This window comes from Sus scrofa, chromosome 1 (genome assembly GCF_000003025.6).
Source record: "Sus scrofa isolate TJ Tabasco breed Duroc chromosome 1, Sscrofa11.1, whole genome shotgun sequence".
NCBI classification, from domain to species: Eukaryota; Metazoa; Chordata; class Mammalia; order Artiodactyla; family Suidae; genus Sus; species Sus scrofa.
Genome location: NC_010443.5, coordinates 81,729,334 through 81,742,916, shown reverse-complemented (window position 1 = coordinate 81,742,916; position 13,583 = coordinate 81,729,334).

Genomic DNA, 13,583 nt, shown 5'->3' with positions numbered 1-13,583 from the left:
TAAGATCTTGAGAGTGGGGGCCCTAATTCAATATGGCTGATGTCTTTATAAGAAGCCTGGTGTCTTTATAAGAGGAGGAGGAGACACAAAGGATGCCCATGCACAGAGGAAAGTCCACCTGAGGACACAGGGAGAAGGTTCAGCCTGCAAACCAAGAGGAGAGGTTTCAGCAGCAAGCATCCCTACCTGCACTTTGATCTTGGACTTTCAGCCTCCAGAACTGTGAGAAAATAATTTCCAGTTGCTTAAGCCACTCAGTCTATTGATTCTGTCAAGGCAGCCTCAGTAAACTAACAAAGTAAGAGGATTTGACTTTAGAAGATGTTGCTGTGTGTCAAATGTAGCAAATAATATGTCATTTGAAAGATCCTTAAATGACATTAACTTTGCTTGTTTTTTGTTTACATTATTTGTTGGTTTTTAAAATTGTGCTTTTATGTGTGTGTAATGTTAATATCAAACTGGAATTTTAGGGTTTCTTTAGTATTCTATGTATGGAATTTTTTTCTTAGAATTAGGAAGTTATAATTTTGAAATGCTCAGAAATAAGAAGTTGTGATTTTTAGTGCTGATTTTCTAGAATTTAATTTCATTATATCTGACCTACACTTTAATAAATATAGTACTATAATTTAGGAACTTTAACCTTAATCATACCTTTTATTTAATTTGTCTTTTGCTATTTACCTAAATAATAATTTTGTGGTTAACTAGCTTAAGTTTTAGATGCTAAAATAACTCACTAAGTGATATTTTGTGGATTTATAATGCTATATTTTAACATCTACATTATAAATGTTATTTACTAAACTTATTTGGGGGGGTAGATGGCCTGATTATTTAATCTTTTATTAGTTTCAAACGTGCTTTTCTAAATACCCCAAAGTAAACATTATAATGTTCCACCATTTATATAACCTAAGCCAATCTACACATCTTCTCTGGATCATATAATTTGTTTAAGTGGGAATAATAAACATTATTTAGTAATTTGAAAAAAATGATAAAATGTACAAATGCCTAAATATTAATCACTATAAGCTGTTTAGATAAATAGAATCCAAAGCTGATTTATAATAGTGGGCTGCGGCCTTAAGATGGCAGTAGTTCTACACTAGAAATATTTTTCATTTTTTAAATTAATCTCAAAATCCTTAAATTTCTTAATTAAAAAATACATTATTTTCTACTCTTCATTTCTGCTCTTGCCACAAGGAAAGAAGTCCACTTAGAGATTTTACTGTGGGTTTTTTTTTTTTTTCATTTTTTTCTTTTTATAGCTGTGGCATATGGAGGTTCCTGGGCTAGGGGTTAAATCAGAGCTACAGCTAAGACCTATACCACAGCCACAGCAACACCAAATCCAAGCTGCATCTGTGACCTCCACTGCAGCTTACGGCAATGCTGGATCTTTAACCCACTGAGCAAGGCCAGTGATTAAACCCACATCCTCATGGACACTATGTTGGGTTCTTACCCACTGAGCCATAGTGGAACTACCTGGTGTGTATTTATTTTTGAAGATGGAAAAGGAGAATGCGATGGGATGAAATCCTTTGGTAGGAAACTTCTTATCAAGTTGTGTCTGAATAAAAAACCTAAAGTTTAAAATGTAAAATGAGTTCCTCTTGGAGAGTGAGCAAAACACTAAGTGGCAGAATCGTGTTTCAAAAAGATCTCAAATGATGTAGCAATGGATTGAAATTGAATTAGGACAAATGTTAAGTTTTGGATTAGGATCAAGTAATCAACATTAACAGTATATTATGGAGCATCTTGATTTGCCACAAGTTAAACTGGAATTAAAATAGTGATAAACTCAAAGTGAACTCAGCCAATTCCAATGTGAACTCAGTTTCTCTTTAATTGACTGTCACTTCCTGATACTTCCCTTTGACTGGGCTGTCCTTTTGGGGTCTGAAGGTTCTAAACTGCAGAAGGGCTAACATGTTGTCAAGTCTGAGCAGAGACATCAAATCCTTGGTTAATGGCATCCATACCACTGCTTTTCCTCCGCTAGACCATCCCTGTCGGTCTTTGGTTGCCTCTGGCCTCACTGGCTACATTGGCCACATAGCCAGCAACCATCCCTGCTACATAAACTCTGAAACACCTCTACTTACAGTGTCATCAGGAAAAGGTTTAGTTTGACCCAAACCATGAAACTATTGCACACGCAGCCAACCTCGGCACCTCTCTTGAATAGTTGGAAACTTTCATAGGAGACATTTTGCTTCAGAGTCACAGAAAAGGAAGGTATGTGTTACGGTGGGGGAAGGCAGTGGGGGGAGGGGAAGTCTACCTCAGATCCTCTTTCTGTCTAGTTGTGACCCATAGTTCCTCTTTGATTGATTGCCCTGTATTGTCATAGGATACTCTGCAAAGCTTTCGTCAGAATTTCAAATGAGAACTAAGATTCAATTCCTTCTGCTTTTGGATCCTGAGGCTCATGTGGAGGGTTCTGTTGTTACCTATACAGGGGATTTGACCTTGCAATGGGACAGAGTGTAGCGTCCCTTTCTCAGGGACCCACACAAATGACTAACTCTTATGTTCTCCATCCTGTTTCCCCAGGACTAACATTGGCAGATAAAATACAGAGTGCCTTTCAAGTACTTAAGTGAGTAAAACTTTTGAGTCTTCAGAGGTATCTGAATATGAACATATCTCAGAAACCCCTAATAAAGTGGATCCAATCAGTGTGGAGTTCCTCATGGCTCAGGTATGAATCCATAACTTTGTCTCCAAACCTCTGGAGCAGCATGTTTACTTTTATGACTTAAATGACTGAATGCATCTCACCTGTCTATTTTCATCTTAGATCTTTTATCCCTTCAATTATGCATTTTCTATGATGTACAAAGAGTTTCATTGAATGAATAACTATACATCTTATGACTTAATATAGTTTGATTCTTTACTTTGTCCTATATGTAGAATCAGATATTTGAAAGTTTTCTCTGTGGTAATGATATCTATTTATTATTTTAAAGAAGACATTCAAAACTGAGTATTAATATCCTACCTTCTCTACTGAAGTTTTCTCATGTATTCCTCTTAACATAAATATCCTACATCAACTTTTTTGGAAGGCAATGTGTAAATGAGTATCAAGAGTCTTATAAATGATTTATATGTGTTGACATATTTAATCCATTCTAGACACCCCCATCCTAAGATTTCTATCCCAGAAAACCTTCATGTAACAGGGTAACTCCTGGACATTGACTATATAACACTACTTTCTCTTATTGTCAAAGTAAAAGGATTAATACATTATTGATATACCTACCACATAGTGTATACTTACTATAAGACTAAACATTCTATCTCAAAGCAAAATGTGAAGAAATGGAACATGTTATGATCCTGTGAGAAATCTCTTTGTGTATTCAGAAGCAGTACTAATACCTTTGCATAACTTGCCCCACTCCTCTTCTAGCTAAACACTCCAACTTCCATTCCTCTAAAATGGATTCTTGAAAAGTTCAATTAATGCAAAAGAAGGCAGAAACAGAAAAGAAAAATAAAAAGAATGCCAAAATGTTGGGAGCAATAGAAAGAAAGTAACAATATTGTAGAGCTAAACATAAGCATATAATAATTGTATTAAATGTAAATGATCTAAAGTCTTGAACTAAAAGTCAGAGATTGTCAGATTTATTCAAAAAGCAAGATCTGGAGTTCCCTCATGGCTCAGAAGAAATGAATCTGACTAGCATCTCTGAGGACGCTAATTTGATCCCTGCTTCCCTCAGTGGGTTAAGGATCTGGCTTTGCTGTGAGCTGTGGTGTAGGTCGCAGACACAGCTCAGATCCTGCATTGCTTTGGCTGTGGCATAGGCCAGTGACTACAGCTCCGATTCAACCCCTAGCTTGGGAACCTCCATATGCCATGGGTGTGGCCCTAAAAAGACCAAAAAAAAAAAAAAAAAAAGCAAGATCTGGACATGCTATCTAAAGAAACCTACTTTAGGCATGGAGCTATAAACACCATTTGAAAAAATTTGAGATGCACCATGAAGTATCTGCCATCACAAGAATCTTTAACATAGTGTTCCAATGTATTAATTTTCTCTAAGATTATTTCTATTTAAATTGACTTGTTAGAAACAAAAATAAAAGATAGACTACTGCTTAGATTTTTAAGTTTCTGGATCTTAAAGCAAAATCAGTTTAATAGTCAAAAGACTTGTTAGAAAGCAAAGAGAAAATCGTGTATTATCTCTCCCATCTTTGTTTTTGAGTTTCTTTTTAACTTCCTTTCTTTTTTTTTTTTTTTTTTTTTTTTTTGTCTTTTTGCCATTTCTTGGGCCGCTCCCTCGGCATATGGAGTTTCCCAGGCTAGGGGTCTAATCGGAGCTGTAGCTGCCAGCCTACACCAGGGCCACAGCAACGTGGGATCCGAGCCGCATCTGCAACCTACATACACCACAGCTCACGGCAACGCCGGATCGTTAACCCACTGAGCAAGGGCAGGGTCGAACCCGCAACCTCATGGTTCCTAGTCAGATTCGTTAACCACTGCGCCACGATGGGAACTCCTCCTTTCTTTTTTCTTCTTCACGCATACATACCCACAAAAACTGGTATTGAGATTTGTGGAAAGAAGTACTCACAAACACATCTGATTAGCCAAGGTGGGATTCCACAGGATAGGTGGTCACTACCCAGGCCATACCTGTTCCCATCTTCATCACCACAGTCCCTGCTCACAAGTAGCTTGCAGTCCTTTAACAACATGCCTGAGTATGTCAGGATGAGGCGGGGGGCGGGGCGGGGGGAGTAGAATGAGCAATCGTCTGGTTATTCTGTGGTTGCTGCTGCTTAACCCTTTTACCATTTTCATTAGCATAAAGAAACGCTGTATTGATTTTGACCACATTAGTTAATTCTGCCTCATATTAGAAGCACTGGTTAGAAATGGACTTGAGTAATAGGAAATCCTCCCACTTCTATGAGGTATAGATTCCCCAGTATGTTTAGCGCAGAGTTCCACATATAGGATGAGAACCAATGTGATGAGTTTACGCCCAAGGAGAGTTAACATATCCAATAAAAACAATATAACTCTGTACATGAAATAGAAGGAGAAGCTAGTCTGGCATGGTTTCTTGAACTCATACTGTCACTCTGGTCAAAGTGTTAATTTTTTGCTGCACACACAGCCAAAAAAAAAGAAAAAAAAAGAAAAAGTATTCTTTCTTCCTGTATTAGGGTTCTCTGTAGAAATAAAACCAATAAGATAGATTAGGTAGGTAGGTAAGTAGATAGATAGATGGATGGATAGATAGATGGATGGATAGATAGATAGATAGATGTAGGAGGAGGCCGAGAAGTGCCATGATCTGCCATATACAAGCTGAAAAGCCAGCAAAGTCAATGGGATAAGTCAGTCTGAGTCCAAAAGCTCGAAAACAAGGAGCACTCATGTCTGAGAGCAGGAGAGACAGATGTCACAGCTTAGGCAGAAACAGAAAATTTGCCCTTCCTCCACTTTTCTGTTCCATTCAGGCCCTCAATGGATTGGAAAATGCCTGCTTATGCTGGTGAAGGGGGGCTTCTTTACTCAGTCTCCTGATTCAAATGTTAAACTCTTCCAGGAATACCCTCATGACACATGCAGAAATAATGTTTTACTAGCTATCTGGGCTTCCAGATTGTTTTTATTATTACCATTTTTTTTGCCAGGCTTCTCTATGTTATTTCAGACTGGGAACTGTGTTTTGTTCACCTTTGTAAGTCAGTCCATTGCACACAGCCTGGCACGTAATGCCCACTGAATGAATTTCCATCTTCTTCCATTGTGCACTTGTGAGTGGGAGCAAGGGAGCTTTTACTTGGAGGCAGGAGGGACTGTATTTCACTGACACTAATTCCAAGTTTAGTAATAAATAAATCAGGATTCACATTTCACAGATTTATAATAAAGATTTTAATTTCTTGGAGCCACAATTTCAGGCAGTATTCCGATGATCATTGATTTTTAGTTCTGTCAAATACTAGTATATCAGGCACTAATTTTCATTTGACCTTCAGTAGACTTCACTGTCCACACCAAGAGCTCTCGTGCAGGCTGTATAAATTCTCACAGGGTAAAAATAGCCTATGCCAACATTTTGGGGACCTAAGAATTAACTTGCTCAGTCATACTTGTGAACAATACACCACGGAGAAAAATACTCTTTTTAGAAACCTTGGTTTATGTATTTTATTGTGAAGTTCATAGAATACTCCTAGTTTCTGTTAATAGATTCTGCCTATGTTGCATTTGATGCTGCCTGTTAAACTCTTCATTAGGACTGTTGACTCTTGGAAAGTATTATTTTTTACAAACCATAATTTATTCTTGTTGCTAAAGCTATATTTGAAAAATGTCCTTTGGATATGCAAATAGTTCCTAATGAAAATGGCTGAATACATTCTGGTTTTGGCTTACAGCGGAAGTGCCAATATGTGCATAATCTGTTATTATTAGTTTCTTTTGGAAATTAGCCAGGTAAGCAATATAAACAACAGCATTTCCTTCCTTCCTCCCTTTCTTTCCTTTTCTTTCTTTCTTTCTCCCTTCATTTTTCTTCCTTCCTTCCTTTCTCTCTCTCTCTCTGTGTCTCTTTCTTTCTCCTCACCCCCCAAATAAAACAGTACTCCAAGGAGAATTCAAAAGTGCTATAGAGTCTCTGGGTATACTCTCACCCTTCTGTGCCCCCCCCGCATGGTGTACATGTGTATACACACTCACGCAATGAATGAATGAATGAATGTTGTGGGGGGGGCTTGCTAATGAGTGAAGAAATGGCACATGTGATTGAATTTCTTCCATGTGCCACGTATTGTGTTATGAAGGTTAAGTAATGATTTCACTTAATCATCACAACATAGAAGTAGGTGAGAGCATGCACATTTTACAGATGGAATTCAAATCCAGATCTGTGTGACGAGAAGTTAGCCACTTCTGCTTCTTTTTAAAGCTCTACTTCACTAGTTATTTATGCATAATACATGTGTATTGTAAACAAAAAAAAGAAGCAAATAAAATGAAAGTGAAAATTCCCTTTCACCATTGCTCAACAAATTATAATTTATCTTCCTAGAGATAACTGCTGTAAGTTGAATAAATGTCCTTACAGACCTGTCCCAGCATAAAAATATGTAATTATCATATCTACTTTAATATTTAAACATCATTTATGGGATTTACCCACCTACCTCAGTCTCTGCCTTCATAATTCCCATTCGTTGAAGATTTTAGCTCATAGCTCATTGTAATTATTTCCATCTGTACTTCTCTCTTAATTTTTTTTTTGTTTTGTTTCTTTAGGGCCACACCTGTGGCATATGGAAGTTCTCAGGCTAGGGGTGGAATCAGAGCTATAGCCGCTGGACTATACCATAGCCACAGAAACATGGGATCTGAGCCATGTCTGTGACCTACACCATAACTCACAGCAACAGCGGATCCTTAACCCACTAAGCAAGGCCAGGGATTGAACCTTCATCCTCATGGATGCTAGTCAGATACGTTTCCCCTGAGCCACGACAGGAACTTCCTCTCTTAATTTTTAATTACTCCAATACCCTGGTTCCCCAATTCCTTTAATCTCTCTTCTACAATGATCTTGTCACTCACACTACTTCAGCTGCCCACTCCCACCTTCTCCATAATCTCAAAAGCAAGAATCCCACTCTTTTACTACCTACTTCTATTTTTCCAACTCATGTCTTCAAGTGTCCAACTCCAACAATCCTTGAGTCCACTGATACCTACGATGCAATGATTCCCACCTCCTCTTCACAGTCCTTCACTGCCATGGTTTTCTCACTTCTTGTCCAGCCAAATATTTGTAGAGGATCATTAAAATCATGTAGTTGATGTACCCTGAATTCCTCTATTCTTTTCTTCACTTCTTTAAACCCTTACCAAAAAAATTAAAATCCTAGCCATGGTAGATTTTAACAACAACCGCACTTCCCTCTTTCCTTGTATTTATATCCCTTGCAATATGACTATGAAAACCCACCCATAAAGAACAAGGTACACTTCTCTACTCCATGACTTTGGTCTTAGCCTTGTAACTTGCTTTGGCCCACAGCACGCAGTGGAAGACATTTTTCCAGTTCTGAGCCTGAGTCACAAAAAGCCTTGAGGGATTCCATACTCTTTGGGAACACTGCTACTACCATTTTAAAAAGGCTGGGATACCCTGCTGGATGATGAGACAGCTTAGTCACTCTAGCCATCCCAGCCTATGGTCAGGAACTACAAGGCATGTGAGCAAGACCCAACCAAAACCAGTCAGTCCCTGGTGACCTATGAGCTGACTTCAGGTCATGTGTGATCCTAGCCATAATCAGCCAAGCCATGTCTAGATCAACAAGACTACCTGAACAATACTGCTGTAAGCCACTGAGTTGAGGAGTTATTTGTTATGTAGCAATAACTAACAGATACACAGGTTAAATTCAACTTTTTTTGTTCTCTGTATCCTGGCTGATCCTGTCGAAAGGAAATATACAAAACCATTATATGTGTATTTTAATAAGTGTTTGATGATATTGGGCAATCATACTTTATTGCCTTGATGCGTTCACTCTAGTGCTATCTTAGATGATTATTTTGTATTTTTCTTCTTGTCGAACTGATACCTCCATCCTTATTTATTCTAGTATTGACCAAGCTTCTGTTTTTCTGAAAAATACCCATTACCAGCTAGCATCTATATTTACTCCCGTTCCTATTGGGCAGTTGTTCTTATATTGGGGTCCCCAGACTATAAGCTATACATTCTAACTTGTTAGAAATAGAAATTCTTGGATCAGAGTTACTGAATCAAAAAGTCCAAAGGTAGGCCCCAGTAATCAGTATTGTAAAAAACCTCTGATTCTGATGCATGCTAATGTTTGAGACTCACTGCTACAGATTATCTGCACTCGTATGTATGGTCAGCCCTCTACTTGTGCACTGTATCTCATCCTCTCAAAAACAGTGTTTTCGCCCCTTTCCTGTGACTTTTTTTCATTTCTAGTAAGTCATTTTCAAAATCATATAAACATGCTCTTATTTTTCTCATCTTAGAACAAAAATTATCTTTTTTCCAGCCACCAACTTGCTGCTCCTCTTTAATGAAAATTGATTGAAATGAACCGTCTGCCTCCCTCTGCAATCCCTCCTCTCTCATTCACTTGTAAGTACACAAAGATGAAACTTTTCCCTCCAACACTCCAACAAAACTATGGCTAACCTCACCAGTGATATCCGTTTGCTAAATCCAATGGCCACTCTTCAGTCCTTATTTTATTTTACCCACAAGTATCATTTGACGCTGTTGATCACTCCCTCCTTAGGTAAACACTTTGTTTACTTAGTTTATAGGAACCCTTATTCCTTCCTCATTGGACAAAAGACCTAAGTACACATTTCTTAAATGAGAGTCTATAAACGGAATATAAATAAAAGTGTTTGGTATCATTGGAAACCAGAAAAAAATGAACATGAAAACCTCTGTGAGGTACTACATTTCACTCATAAATTGCTGGTAGGAATTCAGGTTGGTACAACCTCTTTGATAATGTCTATTGAAGGTGAAGATACCCATAATTTACAACCCAGGAACTTTACTACCAGACAGAGAAATGAGTACACCTGTCTGTCAGGGGACACATGCATATAGGTTCACGGTATTGTTCAAAATGGCTCTGAACGGGAACAACCCAAAAGTTCCATCCCACTGCAATACACAGCTATGGTATATCCACACAGAGTTTCATGCAGCAACGGAAATGAATGGACTTTTGAGGTATGTTACAAAATGAATGTTTCTTAAGGACATAAGTGTAAGAGGCCAGGCAAAAATAGAGTTGTTACTGTATTGTTCCCCGCCCCCCCCCCATACAGACAAAATTAAATGATACTTTTAGGGATGGTTAGTTAGGTTATGACACTTCTAGGAATGGTTAATTAGGTTATGAAACTGTAAAGAAATGGAAGGAAGTTGAATTCCATAAACATCAGGGAAGTGTTTGGATGGCGCTGTGATCTGGAAGGGTCCTGCAGAAGTCCTGTCAGGGTTCTGGTAGTAGTCCATTCCCTCATCTGAGTAGGGGTTACATGAGTGTTCATTTTACAATGTATTAACTCAAGTCTTGTGCACTTTTCTGTATGTTTGCTTGGTATCACAATTTTGGAAGTTTAACAAAATAAGGTATTTACTTTGGGGGGGGGTGTTGTGAGGGTTAAAATATCTGACACAAAGCCTGGCATTTAAAAATCCTAAAACCAACATTTGTTATCAGGAGTCCATGTGTCCATCTAACTCTTTAGATTCCTCCCATGTCCAATAACTGAACTCCAGGCGGGTTAGACTTATTTTCCCAGATTGGTCAAGGATCATTAGAAGCAGGTGTCTAAGACTATCCCTCTGGGAATGTTTTGTTGTCTTTGATTTTGGGAATAAACAATGTTGTCTAACAAGTTTAAATACCTCTGTTTAACAGATCCTGGGATACCATGTCTATAACTGCTGGAAGATATGGAGGGTATTCTAAAGATGTGACACTCTAGTCTTGGATCAAAATTCCGTTTCCTACAGTTTTCATTCTCCAGTGTACATTGTTTTGTAAGACATGTCAGTGTCCAGCTTCCTGTAATTGCTGTAAGAGTATGAGTTGATCTGGCAGAGTCAGAATAAATGAAGGAATCTGGTCAAAGGCAGCACTATTTCCGTTAAGACCTGTGAGTGAAGGAGATTTTCCGTCTTCTCTGAAAGACACACAGGCTTCCTCCAGTACCTGGCACAGTCTCTGGAATATAGGAAGTAGTCAAAATGTTTGTTCAATGAGTAAGGGAAGGTACAAATAAATATGATAATTAGTAAAGAAGTTAAGGGGTAATTACAAATTAGATGAGAGGAGGCCATAATTTATAGAAAGATCATATTGAATCAGCACTGTGAACCTACCTACAAGGATCGAGTTACAAACTCGAAAGAGGTGAGAGGTGAGAAAAAAGAGTCCTTATTAGTTTTGTACTTCCAAAGCTTGGATTTAAATAATCACAAGAAGATGAATAATATTGTTGGCTATCATTTATTGAGGTCTTACTTTTTGTCAAAATTGTTGTAAGTGTTTTACATTTATTAATTCATGTAGCCTTCACAATGATCTGTGTGGTGTAGATAGTTATCATTTTTTTTTCAGATGAGAAACTGGGCATAGCAAGATTATTTATTTATATATTTAATTTATTTTTTATTAATTATTATTTCCCCAATACAATTTTTTTTTCTACTGTGCAGCATGGTGATTCAGTTACACATACATGTACACATTCTATTTTCACACATTATCATGCTCCATCATAAGTGACTGGACATAGTCCCCAGTGCTACACAGCAGGATCTCATTGCTAATCCCTTCCAAAGGCAATAGTTTGCATCTGTTAACCCCAAGCTCCAAATCCATCCCACTCCCTCCCCCTCCCTTGGCAACCACAAATCTATTCTCCAAGTAAATGATTTTCTTTCAGTGGAAACGTTCATTTGTGACATATATTAGATTCCAGATATAAGTGATATCATATGGTATTTGTCTTTCTCTTTCTGACTTACTTCACTCAGTATGAGAGTCTCTAGTTCCATCCATGTTGCTGCAAATGGCATTATTTTGTTCTTTTTCATAGCTGAGTAGTATTCCATTGTGTATATATACACCACATCTTCCTAATCCAATCATCTGTAGATGGATATTTGTGTTGTTTCCATGTCTTGGCTATTGTGAATAGTGCTGCAGTGAACATATGGGTGCATGTGTCTTTTTTAAGGAAAGTTTTGTCTGGATATATGCCCAAGAGTGGGATTGCTGGGTCATATGGTAGTTCTATGTATAGATTTCTAAGGTACTTCTATACTGTTCTCCATAATGATTGTACACAAGATTTTTTAAATTTATTTTTATTTTTTTATTTTTTTTAAGGCCAAACCTGTAGCATGTAGAAATTCCCAGGCTAGGGGTCAGATTGGAGCTTCAGCTGCGAGCCTATACCACAGCTACAGCAATGCCAGATCCAAGCCACATCTGTGACCTATACCACAGTTCATGGCAACACCAGATCCTTAACTCACTGAGTGAGGCCAGGGATTGAACCCTCATCCTCATGGATACTAGTTGGGCTAAGCCACAATGGGAATTCCAAGGAAAGAATCTTAGGACATATTTTTAGTATGGATTTTTATGCATACTGATGGTCCCATCCCCATGGCAAGTTGAAAACTGTATATGAAGTTTTGCTATCTATGAAAATTAGACCATAATTCAATAAAAGATATGCTTTAAAATAACACTTTAAAATTTTTCCTCAAATTTAACTTCTTTACACCATATGTATCTGATTACCTGCAGAAGTAAGACAACTATTTAAATTCATTTCATGACAAAATGAACAAAGAAGCACTAGCATATATCATTACCCAGAAGTAAGGTCATCAACTGTATGAATTTGCCTGGGACCTCCCCAGTTTTAACACAGAAAGTCTTTTTTTTTTTTCCTTTATTTTTTTATTACTCAATGAATTTATTACATTTATAGTTGTACAATGATTGTCACAATCCAATTTTATAGGATTTCCATCCCATACCCCCAGCGCATCCCCCCACCCCCCAAACTGTCTCCTTTGGAAACCATAAGTTTTCAAAGTCTGTGAGTCAGAATCTGTTCTGCAAAGAAGTTCATTGTGTCCTTTTTTCAGATTCCACATGTCAGTGATAGTATTTGATGTTGGGGTCTCATGGTCTAACTGACTTCACTTAGCATGATAATTTCTAGGTCCACCCACGTTGTGCAAATGCTGTTATTTTGTTCCTTTTAATGGCTGAGTAATATTCCATTGTGTATATGTACCACATCTTCTTGATCCACTCTTCTGTGGATGGACATTGAGGTTGTTTCCATGTCTTGGCTATTGCAAATAGTGCTGCAATGAACATCGGAGTACATGTGTCTTTGCAAGTCATGGTTTTCTCTGGATAGATGCCCAGGAGTGGGATTGCTGGATCAAAATGGTAGTCCTATTTTTAGTTTTCTGAGGAATATCCATACTGTTTTCCACAGTGGGTTGCACCAATTTACAATCCCACAAACAGTGTACTAGGGTTCCTTTTTCTCCACACCCTCTCCAGAACTTACTGTTTGTAGACTTTCTGATGATGGCCATTCTGGCTGGTGTAAGGTGGTACCTCATAGTGGTTTTGATTTGCATTTCTCTAATGATGAGTGATGTTGAACATCTTTTCATGTGTTTTGGGGCCATCCATATGTCTTCTTTGGAGAATTGTCTGTTTAGATTTTCTGCCCATTTTTTGATTTGTTTGTTTTTTTGGTATTGAGCTATAGGAGGTGTTTATAAATTTTGGAGATTAATTCCTTGTCAGTTGATTCATTTGCAAAGATTTTCTCCCATTCTGTGGGTTGTCATTTTGATTTGTTTAGAGTTTCCCTTGCTGTGCATAAACTTAAGTTTAGTTAAGTCCCATTCGTTTACTTTTGTTTTTACTCTCATTACTCTAAGAGGTGGATCTGAGAAGATGTT